Below are 22,659 nucleotides of genomic sequence, written 5' to 3'. Positions count from 1 at the left end.
GCTCAGCTATAAATCTGGTTATATAGTTTCAGTGTTTGTACAGTATACATTAAATCTGTCTCTGGACACATTTGCCAGAGTGTGGCTTGTTTCCACCCAGAAGATAATTTAAATACATTTGCAACACAACAGCTGCTCGAAACACACCCTCATAGTGTGACATTAAACAGAACATTATAAGGAACCACTACAAACATGCTGCCTGACAGTATGCTCCCTGGTTAGTGAATCTGCAGCTCTAGAGAAACATTCACTGACTACTGTACTCTCTGTGGAGATAGTCCACTTAAAAGCCATTCACTATTGAAAATCTGTATACTATCGAGCTGATCGTTATACAGGTGAAAGAAGCAATAATATATTCACAGCATTGATAATTGAACCGACAACCTTTTGGTATACTTGAGTCAGTTTGATGGATTCACCCCTAACCACGTAAGATTTACAGAAACAGGAGCTTGTTGCAGTTCTTTTATCCATTTCGTGAAAAGGTAAGGAGCAAGCCAGAACAGGATCCTGCTGCCCCTCATCATTTACAATACTTGATAAATAGATAACACCATTGTTGACCTCAGGTAATATCCTATTTTATAGAACTTTAAAGAAATATAAGTGTTTTTATACTTGATAGATCGGCAAAAAACTATACGACTCCGAGTGCTTCGAGTGATGTGAAGTGTTTTCATATATAAATGTCCTAAGATGCAGGCAGCTCAGCACAGCTCTGTTTAAAATTTTAATTCAAACCTTTTAGTGGTTTTGCGGGCAGGAGGGCCTGAGAGACAAAGCAGAGCGAGCATCATTGCCAGCTCATTAGAACAGAGTGAAACTTGTCTGTCCTTGAACATTTTCTGTCCATCAACTATACACACACACAAAATGTAGACATCATATAACGGGTGTGTGGAATCACAAAAAGAGACAAACAGGTGGGAATAGATTCACTACCACAGACAAAGACTCATACTTACTTAGTTCACTTACTAGATCACACACAAGATAGATAATCATATGTGCAAAAACTGACACACACACACACACACACACACACACACACACACACACACACACGCAAGCATGCAGAGTGATAGATCCATGTCCTTATCTAAGACAGGGAAAAACATGTTGAAAGAAATATAAAGTGGGGCAGAGTGTGCACTGAGCACAGTGCTTATGGTCTTATCTGCTTGTACAACACACAATCACAGATGCGATCTAACAAACACACACACACACACACACACACACACACACACACACACACACACACACACGCAGGCACAAACACACACACACACACACACACACATACACAATAAAACTCAGAATTAAGCACTGCTTTCCTTGATAATACTTTTTTTTTTTTTTTTTGGGAGCTAATGCAACACTGAAATGACTGAAAGCCTGGCAAAATAATTGTTCCACTGGACTGCTCAAACAAAACCTTATTTGGCTCATAGTTTGAGATTGTCCTTTGAATTTTAAAAAAGAAGTACTGGTAGATTGGGAAACTATCTTCTGAGCAATGTTTGCCAAAGATCAGAAAAGCGAACCCATACAGCTGCAGACTCTTATATTTATTGTATGTATCACAGCGTTTGGTTTTAATGATTGTTATTGATGTTGTCACATCCACTGATTGGCCTGACCAGACTAATTAAACTGTTGTTTGTTTCCCACGCTGAAATCTTTTACTGCGAGAATGGATCTAGCCAGATGTAGTCTGGCTCTGTGAGGCTGTCGAAACCTCCCTGAACAGCGCTGCTATTTTTAATGATGAATAAATTACCTGCCTCTGCTCATTTTTATTTATTTTCCTGATACATCTTGAGGCTGCATACAATATAAAACAATCACAAACAATTGTGCATCACGTTTCCTTCTAAACTAAACACATTTACTTTGTACTCTCAGATGTTTTCTGTGCTGCATATTGATTGCTCCTTTTTTTTTCCAGTGAGCACTTCCTATCCACCAAATTCAATCCAGTTCTTTATGCCATATCCTGCAGGTGAGAGGCTGATGCTTAATTTTCAGTTCAAAGGTGTCCTGTTGTGCTCGTCTGAACATGAACCAACTACAACGATTCGCTGAAGGAAATCAGCCATGAAATAAAAGCTACCTTGGAATTTCCATTACTATAAAAATCGTTCATGTAGCTAATGCTGATACAAGATCAAGTTCCACTTACACGCCCGGGCACTTGGCCTGTCAAACAGCTTCCTGTCTCTGTTAATGAATCTCTGTGTTGAAACAAGATCCATCACAGCCAGGTCATGTGGATATATGGTAGGATAGATCAGTCTGAGGTGGAACACACAGGAAATTGATCCAGTGCTTAAATGTTTAGTGATGCTAAATGGATCCCTTTGATTAAATAAATCAGAAACTATCGTTTTTTTTTATTCTTCATCACTAAAGAAAGTTATGAGGAAGAAGGAAGAGCATGAGATGTGGAATGTCATTGGACTGTGTTACCTGATATTTACAACTCGATAGGTTAAAGCCTCGGGGGGTCGCCGCTTCCTGCAGTGGAACGGCGTGCATTTTTAAACACACAGCGCAGACACACCAGCAGGACGCCAGCTAACTCGCTCAGTGTTGGGAAACGCACATGAACACACCACCGTTGACCTTAAGCTCCAATAAACACCATTAAAAATGAATAAGGACATAATTGAAAGTAACCACTGGCGCCTTTCTTCTTTTTGCAGCTCCGCGCACACAAAAATCCAACCACACATTAACTAGCTCACTACCTGGCATATAATGTTGACATTTTCTGAGGTGACATTAAGAGACACTGCAGAAACCACACACATAGAGTCAAGACTGTGAAGGTGTGTGACAATGTAAGAATGCCTGATTGTAGCTATCGACGGCTGAAATGGGCAGATTTATAGCTCATTTTAATTCACATCACTTGAAAGAGAGAACCCATTAAGGTTAGTGAAAGAAAACAACGAGAGGTGGGTGGGAATTATTTACAGTATCTTATCCTTCAATTGGCTTTCAGAACAGCTCCCCCTTTTCTCTCTTCCATACCAACCTCTTTCTTCAAACTGCTTTCATTGATCCGTCAGGCTGAGGGAGACAGAGCACACATGGGGCCTGGATAGATATTTAACTTGGACCAGGTGTTTATCCTGCAGAGGTAAACTTTGAATTCAGCCTCTGTTGTGGCATTACTTCCTTTTCCCCCACCAGCAGAGAACAGTGGGAGTAATGAGCTTAATTGGAATAATTATGGGGAAAGCGGTGAACCCTCAAACACACGCCTCTGCTTTTCTAAACGGATATTTGCAGATCATGGGGGTAAAGTTCTCCTCACCAGTAAAGCGCGCTCTCCTTTGTTTTCACAGAGGCTATAATCTGCATTTTTCACAACAAAGAACATAGATGAACCAATCAGCTGACAAGACTTTTTGTTTTATTTTCTCATCTGACTTCTTAACAGTCTAGTAGAATTCTCCATTTAAAATCAATTTTTTTTAGTTTTATGAAGAAAAGAAAATACAAACAAACAAAGGTGATTGCATCTTAAATCCTGCTGTTGTTTGCTGAGGCAATACAAAGGGCAGTTACATTTAGGGAAGTGTTACATTTTTCTTAAAATAGTAATAATTACTGTAAACCTATGGGACCATAAAGTTTCCCATTTCTTGTTCCATTTTACAAGTAATTACTATTATTGTTTGATGAATGGTGTTCAAATTAATTTCACAAAATAAGTATTTTACTGCTTCTTTTCACGATCAGACTTTATACAAATGCTTTTCTGACCACATGAACACTCACCTAAAAAAAACAGGCTTGAAATATTTCTGGACAACACTGAACCACCCCTCCGATATTCCATCATCTGTTTAGCACCCTTTTGTTTCACTCCTTGTATTGTCCTGTAGAGATCTTTGAGTGATGTTTAGTCTTTGGTGTCATCAGGCTCAGGGTCTTTCATGTTTCTTGTCTGACTGCCAGCCCACCTTAGACCTCGACCATGTGTTCCTTGCAAAAGAAGATGGAATTTTAAAAATTTACCGTCCTCTTTGAGCGTGCCTTGTGGCCCCTGCAGGTCTCTGGAAATTGAAAAGTCAGAGTGAGTAAAAAAAAAAAAAGAAAAAATGGAGGGAGGGAGCGGGCTTTCTGTAGAGCTGGACAGATTTTTGCATTACCCCTGTGGCAAGTTTTCAGCCACTTCTTGTTTCTCTCTCTTTCTCTCTGCCTGCTCTGTGGAGTGACTCTCCTCAGCAAAGGACAGATGCTTTTCGATATCATCACTGAAAAATGTAACTTGTGTTGAGGGCAGTTCATTGAAATGGATCCCCACTCTGGGCTCTACAGCGTATTTCACAGCTGAAGCTGTTTCATGGCCACCATTGAAGGATAATTGAAAATCCATGGCTGATTGACTCAGTCCCTTGGTAATTAATTTCCCTCAGTTGCAGGGCTAAGACCCACACCCACATCTGTGCTGTGTGGAGGTTCATGTGCTGCACTGAGGTGGTGTGGACATGGAGCTTCTGTCACCTTCACACTTGGATAGCTTACACATAACTTTTTTATAGTAGTTTATTACACATGTATGTGTGTATTCTGTATATATATATATTCTGTACATATCAGACCTCTGAGTTGGATATCTCTGATTCAACTGAAATAACTCTAAATTGCATTTGATTTGTGGTCCCCACAAACATAAAAGGAAATAATATACGAAACTTAAAAAGAGAGCAATGACAAATGACAATTCAAACAAAGAAGAAGAAACCAGAGGGAAAGAGAGAGAAAGAGAGAGCAAGACCTAATGGCTTGTCTCACATTGAGGGACCTTGGAGCCTGTATCTTGGAGATGAGCCGCTGATATATACCCAGCATGCCGAGTGTGGGAACGGGCTGCTTTCAGATCCCGGTCACGTCCGCACTAGAGCGTTGTATGGCACTGTAATCACGGTCAGACTATCACAAAGAGAGAGGGAGAGAGGAAATGTGTGTGCCACAGGTAGCTTTACTGAGGGTCTTTTTTTTCCAAACAATTCTGTATTTTCATTAAAAGGCATGTTCCTGATTTGCCCCATGCTGGATTGTCTTGATTGTTTTTAAGGTGAGGATGTAGATGCATAGCAGGAAGTTTTTGTTCTGTACATTTTAGACAAATTAACCCCAATTTTCTTCATCATGTCTTGATATTACTTTTGTAGCATAAATAGGAGTCTACAAGCACTGATTTTTCCATTAAAGTTCGGTGCCTATCTATGGCTACATGGATATAGAAATGAAAGCTCTGGGATGATTGTTTTTTCTCCTCTTAATGGCAGTGGTCTGTCAAAACTTTTTGTTAAGCGCTAACTTTTTTGTTATACTAACTAACTATAACTAACTGTAATTAAACTTTTAACTTGTTGCATCTGTCAGCATTTGTTGGTGCAGTTTGTCTTTAGATTTGTGTCTGGCAGTTGCTGTCTCTAACTGAGGCGATTTAACTTCATTACTAAAACATTTTGCAGCAGAAACACAGATGCCTTGGCTTTTGTGGAGCTTATATTTTCATCATAACTGAAAAAAAGGGGAATGGGAATAAATCAAACGTTGTAAATTCACGATAAATCAAACATGGCCTGTTTTTATGCCAGTAACTGTAAACAATTGATTCACATTATGTAGGTAAATTCTTAGTATTAAAAAAACCGTGTTATCTCTTTTTGTTACTTGCATTAGCTTCTTAAAATGTGTATCTTGTTTTTATCATTATGTCGTGAAATGTCAAAATCCTTTTTGTGCCTCTGTAAAGCACTTTGAATTGCCTGGTGTCTGAAAGGTGCTATATAAATAAACTTACCTTACCTTTACTATTTTTGGCATCGTGTTTGAAATAGCACACATAAATGGTTGGACATTTTAGAAACAGCTTATCTGAAAAACACAGAGACAATCCTTTTATGAGTGTCAGGGATGTCTTTGTTTAGCTTCACCTTCTCCTTCTCTTCCTCTAGTTTAAGCCTAAAAGCTAGACTCAAAGCTAACTATTTGTGGCCTTTAGGTACTAACACAACTGTTTCTTTGTTTTTTTTCCAAGTCGAGTTATAAACACGTTCCAGGAGTTATACTGAGTTTTTGAAAAGTGCCTCTCTTTGGCCTCTATGCATAGCAAAGCTTCATTGATGTGAGCCTCACCGCAGGGCTCCTTCTGGGTTAACACATGCGAGAGGAAAACCTGGCCACTGTTTTTTTTTTTTTTTTTTATGTGTGTGTATCAGTGTGAAGCAGAGGGGAGGTTCTAACCAGCCTCTGGCCCCGCTCCAGGGAGGTGAACGTTCCTTCCACTCCCCTCAAAGCTCCCTCAGTCACAGAAATCCACACAGAAAGCATGTTGACTCTGTGTGAAGGCAGCTAAATAAAATAAAGTGGAATGGAGTGAGCGAGAGAAAGATAAAGCGTAAATGGGGAGAATAGACTCTGCTTTGTAGGCGGATTAAAATGGAGAGAACATTCATAATTTTACCGGTTTATTATGGAGGCTCCAACAGCCTAAAATACTTGTATCTAAAACTGGCAGCAAATCCAGAAATAATGCAAATGAAAGATATGTGAATGCAGAAATACAAGAGAAATGAGCTGAAAATTAAAAACGTTTAACAACAAATGGAAAGTTGCTGCAAATTTACAAATGATGCAAAATCAAAAAGACACAAAGAAACAAAAAATCCCCATAAAAACACTATGCGGTCACCAAAGTAGAAGTGCTCAAGGCCTGTAGGGGTTTGCTCTTTCTATAAATACACCGTCAAAGTCATTCAGACTTGATGCAGTGCAGAAATGATTAGGAAGACATGCATTGTACCATCTTAATGCATTATTCCCTTGAGACAGCTTGCACCATTAGGTTTAGAAACCTATCATTTTACACACACAAACCACTGCCAAAGAAATGACCTTATATTCTCCCAAGGCACATTGCAAGACTGCTGACAAAATAAGGACCCACGCTCATGCTTAGACTTAAAATCAGAAACATACAGCCATCATTGACCTTGTGAAGCACACATTATTGAAACCTTCCACTTCTGACAATTCCATTCCCAACTATAACCACTGCAACTTGTCACAGTCTATCCCAGAGCTACAAAAAGCCCCCAATTGGAAAACCCTTTGACCCTTTAGTCATAAATCTACCATGACATAACATTTCCTGTAACAGCATGAGCTCAAACTGTTGCAAAGGCTGCATTTTGAACCATTTAGAAAAGACCTTTCTTTCTCCTTCCAAACTGCCTTTTTGCTCAGAGAGGATGCTTGAGAAGAGCGAGAGTGTCAAAAACAAAACAAAAACAAAGCAATTTGCATGGCAAAGAGGTGTTCTGACAAGCAAGGGAAGGAGGCGGCAGAGTTTGTTGCCCAGAGGACTGGATGGCTGTTGAGCAGTGGAGAGGAATCTGCTATTCGCTCTCCTGTTTTCTCTGGAGAAACTGCCAACTGCAGCCTCCCCTGAGGGTGAGGAATGCTGCACAGCACGGTAATGCATTTTGCAAATATCACATAAAGGTACTAATACAGTGAGAAAGCGAAGGCAAAATCTGGAATGAGGTAAAGAACTCTGCTGAAGAGAAAGGAGCGCATGCAGGCACGCTGCCTGTATTCATACATTACATATGAATGTGTCAGCAAAGCCAATAAACACGTTCTATTGGAAACCTGAAACAATGTTGCCTTTGTCAGAACAAAACTGAAGTCAAGAAATAACATGGAGAAGAGTCTTTGAGGCTTGATGTCTCAAAAAAGATGCATTGTTATGTGAATGGGTGTGTAGGTGGCACCTAGGGAGATCAGCTGATCATCAAAAACCAAAGAGTGTTCAGAAAGCGTGATCGCTGGAAGAGCAGGTGGGTGCTTGATTGTTTGCAAACCAACACACGCCCTTTCTTGTGATCTTCATAGGGTCATGCAAGAAGATGGAAGCAGAAGCTGTTAGTCAGAGTGTTTGGAACAACAACGAAGACAATTTCTGTGATTTAAAGTCTTTGATTCCAGAAATCGGCTTACTGTAAAAAAAAAAAAAAAAAACTTTACTTCTTTAACTAATACCCCTTGTTGTTGGAAAATATGTATTGCCAGGTGTTTATTTGAACAGTGTAAAAAAAACCTGGGTCCTCAAGGCCACATAGTTGATCTATCACTGTGAGAAGATTGGACATGTGGATGTGAGGAGGTGGAAAGGGATGTAGGAGGTGCTTCCTTTGAGTTTCAGTGACAGGCAAGGATTGAACATAAAGTCAATACTACTGCAAAGTGCAATCACAATGTGGTGGCCAAAGTAGACGGCTGCAATGAATGGCACACAAGGGCCAGTCTCAGTGGCCCCAGAAGAGATACGTGGGGAGAATTCTTCAGACTGTCTCCCTTCTGCCTCCCTGTCCATGACAAACTCCATATTCTTTCCATCTTACTTACTGTGATATTGAAACCGGATCCATGGATGCATTGATGGGTGAGGAGGGAGACCTTATAGTCAATTCTGTGTTTGATGGGGAGCCAGTGAAGGGATTTGAGGATGGGGGTGATGTGTTCATGTTTCTGCACCCTCATCAGGATCCTGGCAGCGCTGTTTTGGATGTACTGGAGCTTTTGGATGCTCTTGCCAGTTCACGATCTAAGATTATTGTATCGCTCACCGCTTTCCTGACCGATCTGTTACCAATGGGACTGCATTTATAACTTAGCTTGTGGGTTGTATTGTAAAAGAGAGAGAACAAGGCCTCATTATAAGATGTCAGAAACGTTCTATAATAAGACCCTACAGGAACCATGATCTGTTAGTGTTTGTGTGTGTGTTGTTCAGTTACAGCTAGCATGAATTGTGAGTAGCGTTGCACGACAGACTTCATTTTGTTTGCTTGGCTTTATGGAGTTATGGAGTTATGTTTGTCATTTTTCAAAGATGGTTGGTTTTGCATGGTGCTGTTCCACTATTTGGTCAAATGAGCGTCATGTTTGACACGCAGGACAAGAGTGGGAGATTAACTATATTCGTCCACTTTTGACTCGAGGGTGGAACTCCTCCAGATATCTTTTCAGTTATGTTATGATTTAGGATGACATTTGAAAAAACAAATTGTGCATATAACGTGGCGTAAAGAAAGAAAAAAAAATCAGCTCATCTCAGGCGGACATCCAGCGCCCGCCTCATTTTCATTTCAGCTGGCAGTGCTGTCCTTGGCCGAGCAAAGCAATAGGCCACAGCCCCCTATTGTTTCTGGAAGAATAATCTGTTAGCAATAATCCAGCGAGTCAGAGCAGGTCACATGTTGGGAAATGAGGCCCGAGTGAAGAACCACTTTTGATTATTCAATTCAGTTCCCCTGTGGTTTATTAAACGACAGTGTTTTTCTCAGCACTCAGACATCGCGACGCTGATAGAAGTGAGGAGGCTCACTGTTTTCCTTTAACAGAGTTATTACAGAATCAGTGTGTTCACAAAAAATAGTTATAAAAAGAAAATTCTGTGAGCACTCACACAAACACATGCATCTTGTTTTTGTACTTCAAATGTAACTCAATATATATTTTTAACCCACTTCCTGTTTGCTCTGCTTCGTCTGATGTGCCTCTCAGTTTTTCTGATCTCCGAATAAATGTTCTCAGCATCATCCTGTGCATTTTACTGTGTCTTCGACTGTATACACCACTCAACACATGCAGGTATACATGTCATGTGATCATCTTAACAGAATAATGCAGAATGCACTTCCAAGCACAGACACATCTCTGATCAGAGGAGCGATACTGTTAATAAGAAAGAGGAGGCATTTGCTTTCCGCTTATTTCCTGATAAATGGATTCTGAGAGAAGACATGAATGAAGTGGGATGAAGTCAACAGTTTGAAATCGAAGCCCACATGGTTAAAAGTTTACATCATTCTTATTCCTTATTATAATCAATACATGACTTGAATTACAAACCACACTCCTCCTACTTTGTTTGACCTTGACAGGTCATAAAAAAGTTCAGGTCAACCATTCCAAAAAAACTTATGTTCACACTTACTCAGAAAGCAGATCCATTATCTGATGTGTGTGTTTGTTTGTCTCAGGTTTGCTCAGTTCCTCACAGAAACCTGCCTAAAAGCTTTGTGTGTCATCCAAACATCTAAACTCTACAATCTTACCATCAGAGTTGATCCCATCATTTTCGTGTTACTCAAACACAACACTCAGGCCTGCTGTGAGCTACTTTCTGTAAAAACAAACTCAACAACTATATCATCAGAAGGTGGTGTTAGTCGCTAATGGTTCTTTGGTTCGGAGCTATAGTTTAAGTCTAAATCTATAACTTTGATTCGTTAAATCAAAGTAAACCTAGCAGGACGATCAACATCAACTGGCAGAAGCAATAATCACATAGTGAGGTCAAGCTTCTGTTCATAAGGGAATACCAATATGTAAAAGCCCGTTATTCCTCTTCATCTCGAGCCTAAAATATCAAGGCTGTCTCTTCCCTTGCTGTAAGGAGAGAACAGATAGCCTGAAAATGAAATTAGCCATCTAATGGAGAGAGATGAAGAGAGAGGGGAAAAAGTGGGAGACAGAGGGGGAGAGGAGAGAAGAGGATGAGAGCTGCTGTGATAAATCTGAAGGATGACGTTATTGTCTTCTTTTTTTTTGTGAATGGAAGGATGAGAGTGAAAGAGGGAAATGGGCTTGGTGGTCTGGGTGGTATTGACATCAGGGGAGCCCTTTCAAGGATGTATAACCAATTATAGAGCTCTCTCCCACCACAAGCTTCTTTTTCAGACTTGGGACGAGTCACTGGAACTCCAGCAGGGCTGCAGGGCTGTCTTAGATTCAGTATCGCCTGACGTCTGTAATGGCATCCTTCGCTTGAGCGATCAAGGAAGTCTGGTCGTGACGCACGCTTACAGATGCTCACACAGGAACAGATTTCAGAGCCCTAGCAATGATGGATTTATGAGGCTAATGCTTTGAGAGTCTGGATAAATATGATACTGGTGTGAAGATTCAAAATCAATTCATACCATCTCAAGAATTTTAAAGGAAAATATATACAGAGAAAATTGAGACAGATGTAAAATAAACGTGTGTGGTCTCTAGTGGACAGCCTGTGCAATGGCAACTCTTTATCTTAATGTGTTTTTAACACCCTCAGCTATTACAACCCACACACACAATGGCAGAGAGAGATTACACAAAAAAGAGGACGATCAAGGTGTTAAACATGGTGGTAGGAAGGCATTCAAATCCATTTAATGAAATAATACCTGATTCGTCTTATTCAGAGTATTTTTCTGCAGAGCTCTTCAAGAGCAATCAACATACACCCTCATCGTGTATCCTTCTTCTGTTTTGTATGAGATTGTGTAGAATCTGATTGAGGATGCACATGAGAATAAAAGTGAGAAAATGTAACTATGTGGATGTTGTCAGCATCATCCTTCATTTTGGAACAGATATATATATATTTTTTTTAATCTTTGTGTCTCTCCTTCCTGCTGTGCCTGTTCCATGTCACCATTCTTGATCATTAGTTGATTTCATTGGAAAGTAAGAGGAAGTCTTACACCTGAATATTATCTGTCCAACTGGGACCCGGTACAATCCTGTGTATGGGCTGTAAATGTTCTCTTACATTAAGTACATTAGCGAGAGAGAGAGTGAGAGAGAGGGGGGTGGGGGGGTGGACGAGATGTCTGCCAACTAAAAGATAGTAATTTGCAAAGGCTGGCTGTCTCCAGTGAGATATTTGCCCACACACAACATGAATCGCCTGTGTGGCGCCCATACAAAACTTATTATAGAATAGATAATACACTTACGTGTCAGATTGTTTAATTCTTCACCGAGCTGCAGCATCCAATCGTCTTGCATGTTCTACCTCCAGTTTATTCCTCTAGACTAGAACAGGCGCTAAGGCCAACAAATGTAAATTCAAATTTAAATCCTGTGCACGTGCATTCAGTTAAAATCCCAAATTTATAAATGAGTGGAGAATTTGACAGAAGGCAGGCAATGAAACAGTCTGCTGCATGTGCAGACTATAGAACAGAGAAGAAAAGGCTTAAAGACACGGTAGATACAACCATGTTTGCAGTGACAAGGTAATTCATCTTGGAGTAAAATGCCTACACCTCTAAAAACAAGGCGCAAAATTTAAAGTGGTTTAACTGCAGAGGTTTTCGGTCTTCTTCCTCATTACGAACGACTCGAGCATGAAACATCCAGCCCCCATGAATCAAGAAAGTTGTACAAAGTTTGTTTTTTCCTCACTGAGGTGACACAGTAACATGACAACAAAGTTTCTTGGCAGTAAACATGGTGGTATATAGTAAAGAGGAGTTTATAAAAATAAGGCTAAATTATTAGATACATATTCTGTTGGCCTCTTAACCTCAGTTTGATGACAAGATGCCAGAAAATGACACTGATAATTCATTTGATCCAGGGGAATAATCTGGGGCGATAACGTCCCCTTTAAAAAAAATCTGTCACCCTAGTTGACACTCCAAAATCCTTAACAATGACTCGCTATTTGCCTTGTCCAAGTCAGGACTTTTGTTTAAAAGACCTTTTTTTTTTCTTGCAGTGTGTTCATTTTAACCTGTCCAAGTAAGCAGACAAAAACATGAGCTCATGCAATGTAATCCCCTGCATCCCTGAAGGAACAGGTGTATAGAGCAATGGATGGAGAGAAGAGGCAGGGGGGAGAGAGGGGGACGAAGGGAGTGGAGGAAAGAACAATAATGGTCTCCACAGTTCAGCATCTGCTCATTAATCATTCATAGGCAGCCAAGTAGAAGCAGCAGGGAGCAAGTGAGATTTCAGGTTACGGTATCAAATCTCAATTTATAAATAGAACAGTTATGGAGCCAGGCGGCAGCATAGCATCACTCATAGCCCACACGCCCCACCTCGCCTTAGTATTCACTGATTTCTTTGTATGTCAGGATTGCATATCATACAGGGAGTCATGCCCAAAAAGTGCTCTTAATGTTAATCTGTCCCAAACAGTGTTAGGAAATGGGGCTTTCACAACAGCTGTATTTGTATTTGTGTTGCTCTGATTTGCTGTCAACAATGCCTCTGTAAATCTAGGTAAATATGTGCATCTTCAGTATCTCATGCCGTACCTTAAGGGAGTGTCACATTCTGTATCTTGGTTAGAAAATATAGCAGCCCGAGCCTGTTAAAGATAGCAAAGCTTCTCAGACACCCGTGTCAATCTTCCAAGGACAACGTGCCAAACGAAGAACAGCCAATTCCCAAAAGCTTGTCTCATTGCAAAGTGGATTAAAGGCGGCTGTCCCTTCTTTCGCCACTGACAAGTGACACCTTCTCTTGATTAATGATCCACAGAACTGCCACATTTAACATGACAGACACACACACCATACTATTGGACCAATAGGTCCCTGTGATTTATTTGGTTATCTATCTGCTTCTTGCTTTCATATGTATGTGTCTCATTTGATTTGTCACTTGAGGTAATGACTTAATAACCATTTCACAACTTTCAGTTCTGACCACGTTATCTGATTGGATAAGAAACCATAAGGAGTGCTGGTAAACAGGTCATCAACACTGAGACTTAACTGTGTGCATCACAGCCCCTCCAGATGTTTACAAAAACACACAGAGAGAAAAGGTCCATGGTAGCACGTCGACATTCACAAAGTAGCATAAAGCAGGAAAAAAACATTCACACGCAGATGTCCTAGAATGAGTCAATATTTACCTTTTGAACATTTGACTGACATACTAAGCATTAGCTATGTCTTCTGTCACTACAGCTGTTTAAAATATCATTTCAGGAAAGCCAAGCAGTGAGGTCACCCCTGACCTTTCAAAAGAGTCCAAAAGCTTACTCCACATGCAGCCAGTGTTGGGCTTTCAAGCTGACCACTCAAAGCTACATCACTAAGTATCTTAATCTGAGCTCAAACTCCTTAACAGAGCATTGCCAAGTGAGATGAGCAATCATCAGCTTATCAGTAATTAACTGTAGCCGTAACCCCTAAGCTTGGGCCTTATATCCGGGATTTTGTGATGATAATTGATATACAGTTTGATAGATGACTTGTGAGAAAGACTTCAAAGTTTCACGTGTTGCAGATCTTCATGCCTTTTACCTTTTCTTTGCACATCGTGTTCATCCTGCTTGTCACCTATGCTGTGTGGACAGAAACTGCACAAGGTGGGCCTTTAAGAGGAGGCGTTGCGTGGGTGAGATATCCATGCATGGAGGGTAAATGAAAGCCTCCACCTTGCACAGCAGCCCTTACAGCAGCTGTGCGTGTGTCAGTGAATGCTCTTGCAAGGAAGCCAAACATTGAACACAGCGTAGGAAAGGTTGAATGCTTGCGCAGGCAAAGTAAAGTGGCAATGTGCATGTGCAATCAAGTATTCAGACAAGGCTGGTGCAAACATAACAGAGTGTGCATCGGGTTTAAAGCCATGGTAGGATGCAGGTGAAAAAATGCCTGTGTGCACAGGATCAAACATAAAGGGAAATTGAAATTACATTGGATTTGTCACATTCTTAATTGATCTGATTCTTGTCTTATCAGCATGACTTAGTGCCACCTTTTTCCATGAAAGCCTGACAGAGATAAGGAGGGAAAACACAGAGGTTGACACGGTTAGAACGTCACGTTTGTGTGCACGGGTGGGTGTGTACCTGATGATTGACATGTGAAAGCTTAGGCTGCAGCTGGCCATCAGCTATTAGAGAGGCGGCGACCACCACATCACTCTGCTTACTGTAGTTAGCAGACAGTCGGGGTGATGTGCAGGATTCTGTGACAGAACAAGTCGTGTGTCGAGGATTTGTGCAAATGAAGAAGAACAAGTTGTCATTCTTAGTAAACACAGGAAGTCACATTTTCACAACACTAAGCATGGCAATAATTTAATTATTATAAGAGAAGTTTATCATGAAGAAATATAAAAAAGGAGCAGATTACTCCAGGGAAAACTTTTGGTTTTTGTTGACACTGCAGAAATCAACAGCTGTTCTGCATCTATTGTGGATCAGGGTTGTAATGACATCGCCCCACCATTCTGCATCAGTGCACTACACATTGGAGGTGAGGCATAACAGGGGCGTATGTTATCCCACCTTCAACTGGCCATCTGTAAGCACCATTTGTTTTTAATGGAATATATTTGGGTATTTGATCAAAATTGACCAAATAAAATGCTGTTCAACATACTTGTATTTTTTGTACACGAATGCCTTTGACACATTGTGATTGAAAAAATTACATGTGGTATGATTTCAACCGTATTATGTAACGCTTTTGTTATTTTATTTTGTTTAACCTTAATTTAACGACTGTAGGAAAAGCTTGTTGAGATTAAGAATCTCACATACATACATACATACATGCATACAAGGTGTGTGACTGTAAAACATGAAAAGATATGACCTAACAAACTAAAAGAGCAAGTGAGTACTGTATCTAAAGTAAGACATGAACCTCATTCAAGTGTCAATGCATTGATATATGAATGTAAACCACATATATCTTTACCACAGGGGTTACTGTGGTGTACTGCATTTACTGTGAACCTGAAGTCAGTGTGTGCTCTCTGAGCTTTTAGTGCATCTGATCTCTCCCTTAGTAGTCAATCCATGCTGCAATATTCTCTCCATCGTTCTCACTTAGCAGAGCTAAATTGCAGCGGAGTCGAGCAGATTCACTTCCCTCCATTTAACCCCCAACTTTAAAACGAGATGACTGCAATGAACTGCCTCCCATCTGTTTCTACAATTGGAGGAAATAGATTACAGTTTTCCACCAACACATGCTCGTCTGAGCCACATGATGATCTGCTGTGATGTGTAGATAAATACTATATGTGTGCATCGTCTGCTTACACTCAGCAGCCCACACACAGATTTACTTTGCAGCATGAGATCAATAATTACACATTTCACTTGATGACTGGCCCATAATTCCTATTTTGTCTTCATTTCCTTCTTCTTTGTCAGTCTTTTTTTTCTCAGTGTTTTCCCACCTCCATATTCAACTCGATATTTTGACTCTTGACATCCTCCAGCCTCTCAATCATTTGCTTCTGAATCAGCGCACAATATTCAGCTATTTTTCCATCCTCCAACCTTGTGCTAATGAGTCCTGGAAATGTTCGGTGTGGGGTCCAAAGCCTTTCCTTCACTGCCACCTCTCCAGCTGGGTGCTCCCACCATGCGCCAAATGCCTCTCTTAAATATTGAATAAACCCGGGGCCCACCCCCGTGCTTCCTGATCAACAGCAATACTATTACCTAGCTATTACTCTGCAAGGGGTCTCGGGGCTCTGTCAGGATGGATGGATAGTCTTTGGATCTCTTGTGATGTGGGCGAAAGGTAGGAATAATAGGCCAGGGTGCAATGAGGGTTTGAAGTTTTTTGAAACCATCCATTGTGATTTTTGAGAGCTTTCTTTTAAAGATTTAAAGAAATGCTGAGGTTGCCTCAAAAAAGAGCTTCAAAAGTTGGTTATTCTTGAGTTCATCCTGCAATGAATTGACACTCGGGGAACTTGACTCTTTGTGCTCGAAATTCATTATGACCTTATAACAAACCTAAATGAATGGACTCAGTGGGTGCTGATTAAGAAACAATTATTTCTGGGAAGTATCAAGATTCAAAATATATTTTTTAAGAATCAACGTATTTTCATAAATCAACAAACTAACAAATGTCTGTTTTCTGTTGTAAAAGTTGTACCATACTGTATGTAAGATAACTAATCACTAATCAGCCAGGATTTTTGTATTGGTCAACGTTTAAACAGGTATTAGTTATTAACATACTAGAATGCCCTACTGAGTCTGGTATCAGCGGAACTTTATAGGAAACGATTTAGTTTTCTTTATTTAGGCATCCCTTGATTCAGAGAAAGGGCCGTCTATGAATGTGATTGGGTCTGAGTGGTTTGTATTTTGAGTGTCTCCTTTTTGATTAATAAGTTGATTATCACGTTTTATTGCGAGGTATCCATCAAGTTAAGTATGACCTCGTGTCTTACGAGTGGCTCAAGTGTTTGCTATTGCACACTTGAACAATATCAATATACCAGAGACCTGGAAACTCTCAATGAATAACCTCAAAATGTCTATTGCAGACGCTGTAAAGTAAGAAGATGATTTCTAAAGTGGAGAGAGGTGTTTATTTTTACTTTTATAGAATAGTTTTCATAGTTTTCCTCAGCCTCTGGGAACCATTTGCAAAATCTATTATAGAATCAATTCTGTTTTCCACAATCAATTCTGTGTATGTGGCATAAACACAATTTATGTATTTTCATGTCCACAGTTCATTGGCAGATTTTAAATCCCCACCACCTCTAAAAGATGATATAACACCATGGTATTATAAACATGACAGGCAAGGTTAGTGAGCTGATATTTACCTACCATTCATTTTTTATCTGGCCTCTCTGTGATAGCCACTTCATTATTCAAAGGCCAACCACACAATTAGTCAGCAGCAGATCTCATTGCGAAGCAGTCCCGCTAGGACCAATCAATGCCATTAGATCCGTCAACGTGATTAGACACGCTCCTGCCTCTTCCTCATTCCTTCTTCAAACTGCTTGTGCTCGGATCGCTTATAAGGCTTGTTGCCTTTAATTTAAGCACCATTGATTCCCAATCCCATCCTGTGACAACATGTGAAGTACTTTTTAGTGAGGTTAACAGATAAGGATGTTCAGTCAAGACAACCTCTTCAATTTTTATCCATACCATAAAATCATGTCCTAACAGCACTCAACGCAAAGCGAGTGACAGCAACAACAAAAAAAAGCTGGATTCCATTATTTCTATTTTCCTTTCTGTTGCTCTTGTAGAAACACAAAGAATGAGGAAGGAGTGGACTCTACCATGCACTGGCACTTGCTTTTGTCCCTTAACATAGCTTGTTAGCTATTTTAACAAAGGGAAATAGTGGTGCATAAATAGTATCTCCGTAATTAAAATGTTGTGCTCTGCCTTTTAACACTTGCTCACCGCGAGCTGTTTATTGACGGGCGTCTATGCTGTGATTTAATACAAAGCCACACACATTAACCTTTCGTACAAAAGCGCGAGATGTCCGACTGTTTGAAGGGAAAACTAAAATTCACAGATCAAAGAATATATATTTAATATATGTAGTACTGAAAGGAGGGGGTGCGATAAGGACACAGTGTAAGGATTCTAATAACACAATAGCAACTGTCAAAGCTGTGGTTGGCCATGCCATTAAGTTCTCACTTAAAGTTTCCGCACAAGGGCTAACAATGTGCTACTTGATTAAACATATCCATGCGTGTAAAACAGGATGCTTGTGAGGACATCATCAAGGATTTGATTGACTGTTACAACATCCAATTGCACTTAAGTTTGTTTTTTTTTTGTTTTTTTTTATTCTAGACATCTGAAGGGAAAAACTATGAGGAATTTAAACTCCAAGAAAATCATCAGGGTGATTTTCAGGAAATCAAAGTGTTAGCAAGCACGAGATGCTAGCCTGCTGCAGTAGCTTGTTGAGCCTGTGCTCTGAAGTTGCTGGCAGAGTTTATGATCATGATGGAGATATGTTCAATTTTAGAAACAAACTTGCGGTATCATGGTAAATCAGCAGAAAACACCTTATCATCTCTTTCTGACTCACTCTAATTCTCATTCTTCTATTCTGGGCCCCTTTCTCTCTTTTTGGTCCAATCATAAACACAAAACTGGTTTGATTGTGACTTGAATAGGCCCAAATGGAGAGGCAGCAGTGCTGTTGTGCGGACTTTAAATAGCATCTGATAAGAGATTGTGTTTGCAGAATGTCTGAATAGATCACCACTGTGATGGTGTCTGTAATTCACCTCGAGTCTTCACAGAAACGTCATGTCTCAGCAGGGCCAGACGGATCCTCAGTCGTATTATCGAGAGCCTCTGTGACCTTGCGGTGAGATGAGAGGGAGAAGCTGCTCAGAGCACTTTTCTACAGTTTTAATTACAGTACCACCAGCAAATGGACGCTGCTGTAGAGTCTCTTGTTAAAGTGTGTGTGATTGCTTTTGCCTTAACCCGTGTGTGATCTGTGTGCATGCACAGTGCATGTGTCAATCTGACGCTGCTGGAGAGCCTCTCCACCAAAAACAATCCTATTTGGGCTGGCCCTCTTTAAAACCCACTTACATAAGCCACAGCTCTCAGATGTGCGATATCATGGAACTATTTTTGTCTCTTCCTCTGAGAAAGCCTGGTCGCAGTTAAAAACTAGCCTTTTCTTTAAATAAAACATTGGCGTTCCCTCGCTTTTTAGCCTGTCCTAACAAAGTGAGCTTCAACTGAAAGGATTAAATGTCAGAAAAAAATAAATAAATCAGATTTGAGGAAACTTTGGCCCTTTACATTGGCTGACCTGGATTCAGTTGCCAAACAAGACTTTTTTTGTCCGCGTCCTAGATTTTGTTCTGACACGGAAACAGCTGGAGAAATCTTGCCTGGTGTTATAATGGGATATTAATACCCACATTTTATGTTCTGCTTTGCTCCATTTTGATCAACAGAGAAGGGATCAATTAATCTTGAGTTCGAAGTTCCAGTTTCAGTGAATACAATAATAAATTGTCCAATCACCAACATTCTGGCCTCTTGTTCAGTGACCCTGAAAGGTTACTGCATGTCCAATCTTTACCAATAAGTGTGAAGAAAATGAAAACTGATTACTGTGCCTGGCTGTTTGTCGTTGGATTTGATAGTAGGTAAACAATATCAGTGGTCTTTAAATTATTTTGTGTGGTGGATAAATGAAATAAACGTATATTAATAAAAGGATGAAAAATAAACAAGTGTCAGTGTTGGCCATCTCATAATTTGTGTTAATAAAACATACCATGGGAACATTTTTTGTCTAAATAGTTTATTTTAGGCTTTTTCATTATATTATGTCCTACACCCACATACCAACATAACACTGTTAGGTGCATTTAATGTGAGAAATCCTTTAGTCAATGTTTTAAAAGCCTTATCTGTGACATTACTTACACTTTCATGTGATTAAAATTCTTTATTTTCAATCCAACATTAAAATGCAATGAAACTCAGTTGAATGTGGTTCTGTAAAAGAAGTATAATGTTCTGTTGAGCCTACTGCAGAGACTACCCCTAACAAACAGATTAACCCTGGCACACTATGGACACCTGTCTCATTTAGGGAAAGGTCTGACATCAGCCATTTTGACATTTTAAATTTGGTTCGGGGCTTTGCCTCTCCAACACACACCCATCCCCCAGTACGGTCTCGACAGCTCAAAAATAAGTTACAACATAATTTTATGTTAACACAATTTAACAATTTTAGTCGTCTTAAAACTTTGCAGCTATTTGTACAATACATGTTTTGCCACATTATTTCATTCATTTGATCCCTCTATGCTACACAGTGATCCAGTAGAGATCTGTTTTGTATGATTTATTGGAGAATTTAGATCAAGCTTACCACAGAGTGCCAGGATTTGAGGTTATCATGGGTTTTTTTGTCTGAAAAAGTGGTGGCTGAATGTTATTAAGCAAGTCTAAGGAGGCCATTTCAATTTTTTTTTTTAATACACCAGCTCTGTCTTCATGCTGTTTTATGCACTCTTTACATTCAAAGTATATGTCCTAATCACCAAGAATACCTCTCATTTACATAACACATCTGGTTACTTCATTATTGATCAACGAGAGTTGGAGAAAAAAATGATGTGGTTTTTTATACTGATTACTTTATTTTATTATTTACCATAATTGATTGACAACCTATTTCTCTTTGTCCTGGGTGCTCTAGTTGTAGAATTCCCTTGGACCATGACAGCTCTTCTCACTCAGTCATGAGAGGACATGTTCAATCAATTTGGTTTGAAAGATCACTCGTTCTTCCTAGACTTACACAGAGGCATCTCCCAGAGTGGTTGTAGCAAACAGCTTTAGCTAAAAGGAGATTAAGGCAATGCTGGAAAGACCCCTTGAAGCCCTCTAAGACTGGTGGGTGATTTTGGATTTAGCAGTGGTAGCGAGATAAAGGCCTTTTCTTCCTGCTTAATTGATGGCTGTAATCCATGTGTTGTTTTAAGAAGCCCGTCTCGTTGATGTGGGAGCAGAAACCCCCTATGGGTCCTTGCGGAAAGTGATGGTTTAGTGGGGTCATCACAGGGGTTTCCCACTTGTTGGGTGGGGGCAACTTGTAGCTCTAGGATCCTCCTGATAAATTAGTGGAGTAAAACATGAATATGCAAATGACAGCAGTCTTAAATCATGCATGCAATTCTTAGAGAATCTTTCATGTCACTTATATCCAAGTAAGGAATCAAAAATTCCTGTACTTTAAGCTAAACTGGGCTATCATAGCTTTTGTTTTATCCTGTACCATATTGTACATACATTAGATACTAAACACACAATGACAGGCAGGGCTTTGTCCATGTAGTCTCTTTAAGTTGTCACATTTCTCAACCACTCTGGCATTCCTTTCCAGGAGTCAGGTTTCATGAGTGCACCGTAACACCAGCAGTACCAATTAATGGCTATTTAAGATGTGTGGAAGTGGATAGAGGCTTAATGAGAAGATCACAGGCATCCCTTAAGTAAGAAGAGTCCTGACCTCCTCGAGACTTCAGCAATTTTTTTTCAGAAATCTAGTGGTGTACCTCTCGGTCTCAGTCAGAATGATAATATCCTTGTGTTGATCGCTATCATGAATTACAAGTTGTGCTTAATCTCTACAAAGTATGTAATTAACCTTGCACTGATTTATATCGCTCATTATATCAGCACAGATGGGACATTGAAAGTAGGGCAACAGTGCCTTAATATCTCATCTAGTGCCTGTGTTGTATTATACCGTAAAGTTAAAGTCACGTTCACCAATCTCTTTTTTTTTTAATGTCTGCACAAAATATGCACAGGTCTTTGTATTTTCTTTCTTATTGTTTTGAACCATAAAGGCAATAACACGTTATTTCACACATGTTACTTAAATGCTCTATTTATGAACTGCCTAACAAGAAACACTGACTAAAACTGAACAAAAGTGTGCATTGAACAATACAATGCATTATCGTCTTTAAACTATATGCTGGTTGTTACATTGTACTGCCTTGGAAATTCTAATCTCAGTGCGAAAGTTAATTACAGCCATTCTGCCTCTGGAGAAAATTAGTGACCTATTGTTGAAAATGTGCCATAAAAAGGAAAAGAGAGAGAGAAAGTTGATTAGCATGGACAGGTGGGGCAGGTTGAAATGAGGACACTTATGACTGTGGGTGGTGTCTCTGTGTGTGTGTGTGTGTATGTTAGCTCAAGAAGGAGAGAGAGCTTTAAATGTTTTAGCTGCCAACATAACTGAGCACCAGAGGAATACATATGTAGACATTCTCATTATGTTTCATGAGCATGCTCTCACTATATTAATTGCTCAATAAATCTTGGCTGCTTTCACTGGACCACTTAAGTTATTCACTCCTACTTTCTCAACTATATAGCATTCAACGTGAGTTTATGCTCGCTACCTCGTATTTAGCTCATTAGCTTGCTAATGCTGTGAGAATAGTGAGTTACAAAGTTTTTCCTTTTCCTTTTTTTTTTTTTTTCACCTGAATTGATTTACGGGAGATGCCTTTCGGGGG

The 22,659-nt window shown here is 39.8% G+C and overlaps 1 protein-coding gene across 1 annotated transcript in view; it reads left to right on the top strand.

Annotated features, from left to right (window-relative positions):
* gabbr2 (gamma-aminobutyric acid (GABA) B receptor, 2) overlaps positions 1-22,659 on the top strand; it is a 162,473-nt gene that overhangs the window by 57,287 nt on the left and 82,527 nt on the right. The gene's annotated exons all lie outside the window — the stretch shown is intronic.

Source organism: Symphodus melops, assembly GCF_947650265.1.
Source record: "Symphodus melops genome assembly, chromosome: 18".
Classification (NCBI taxonomy): Eukaryota; Metazoa; Chordata; class Actinopteri; order Labriformes; family Labridae; genus Symphodus; species Symphodus melops.
This window is presented reverse-complemented; position numbering and strand designations above follow the sequence as displayed.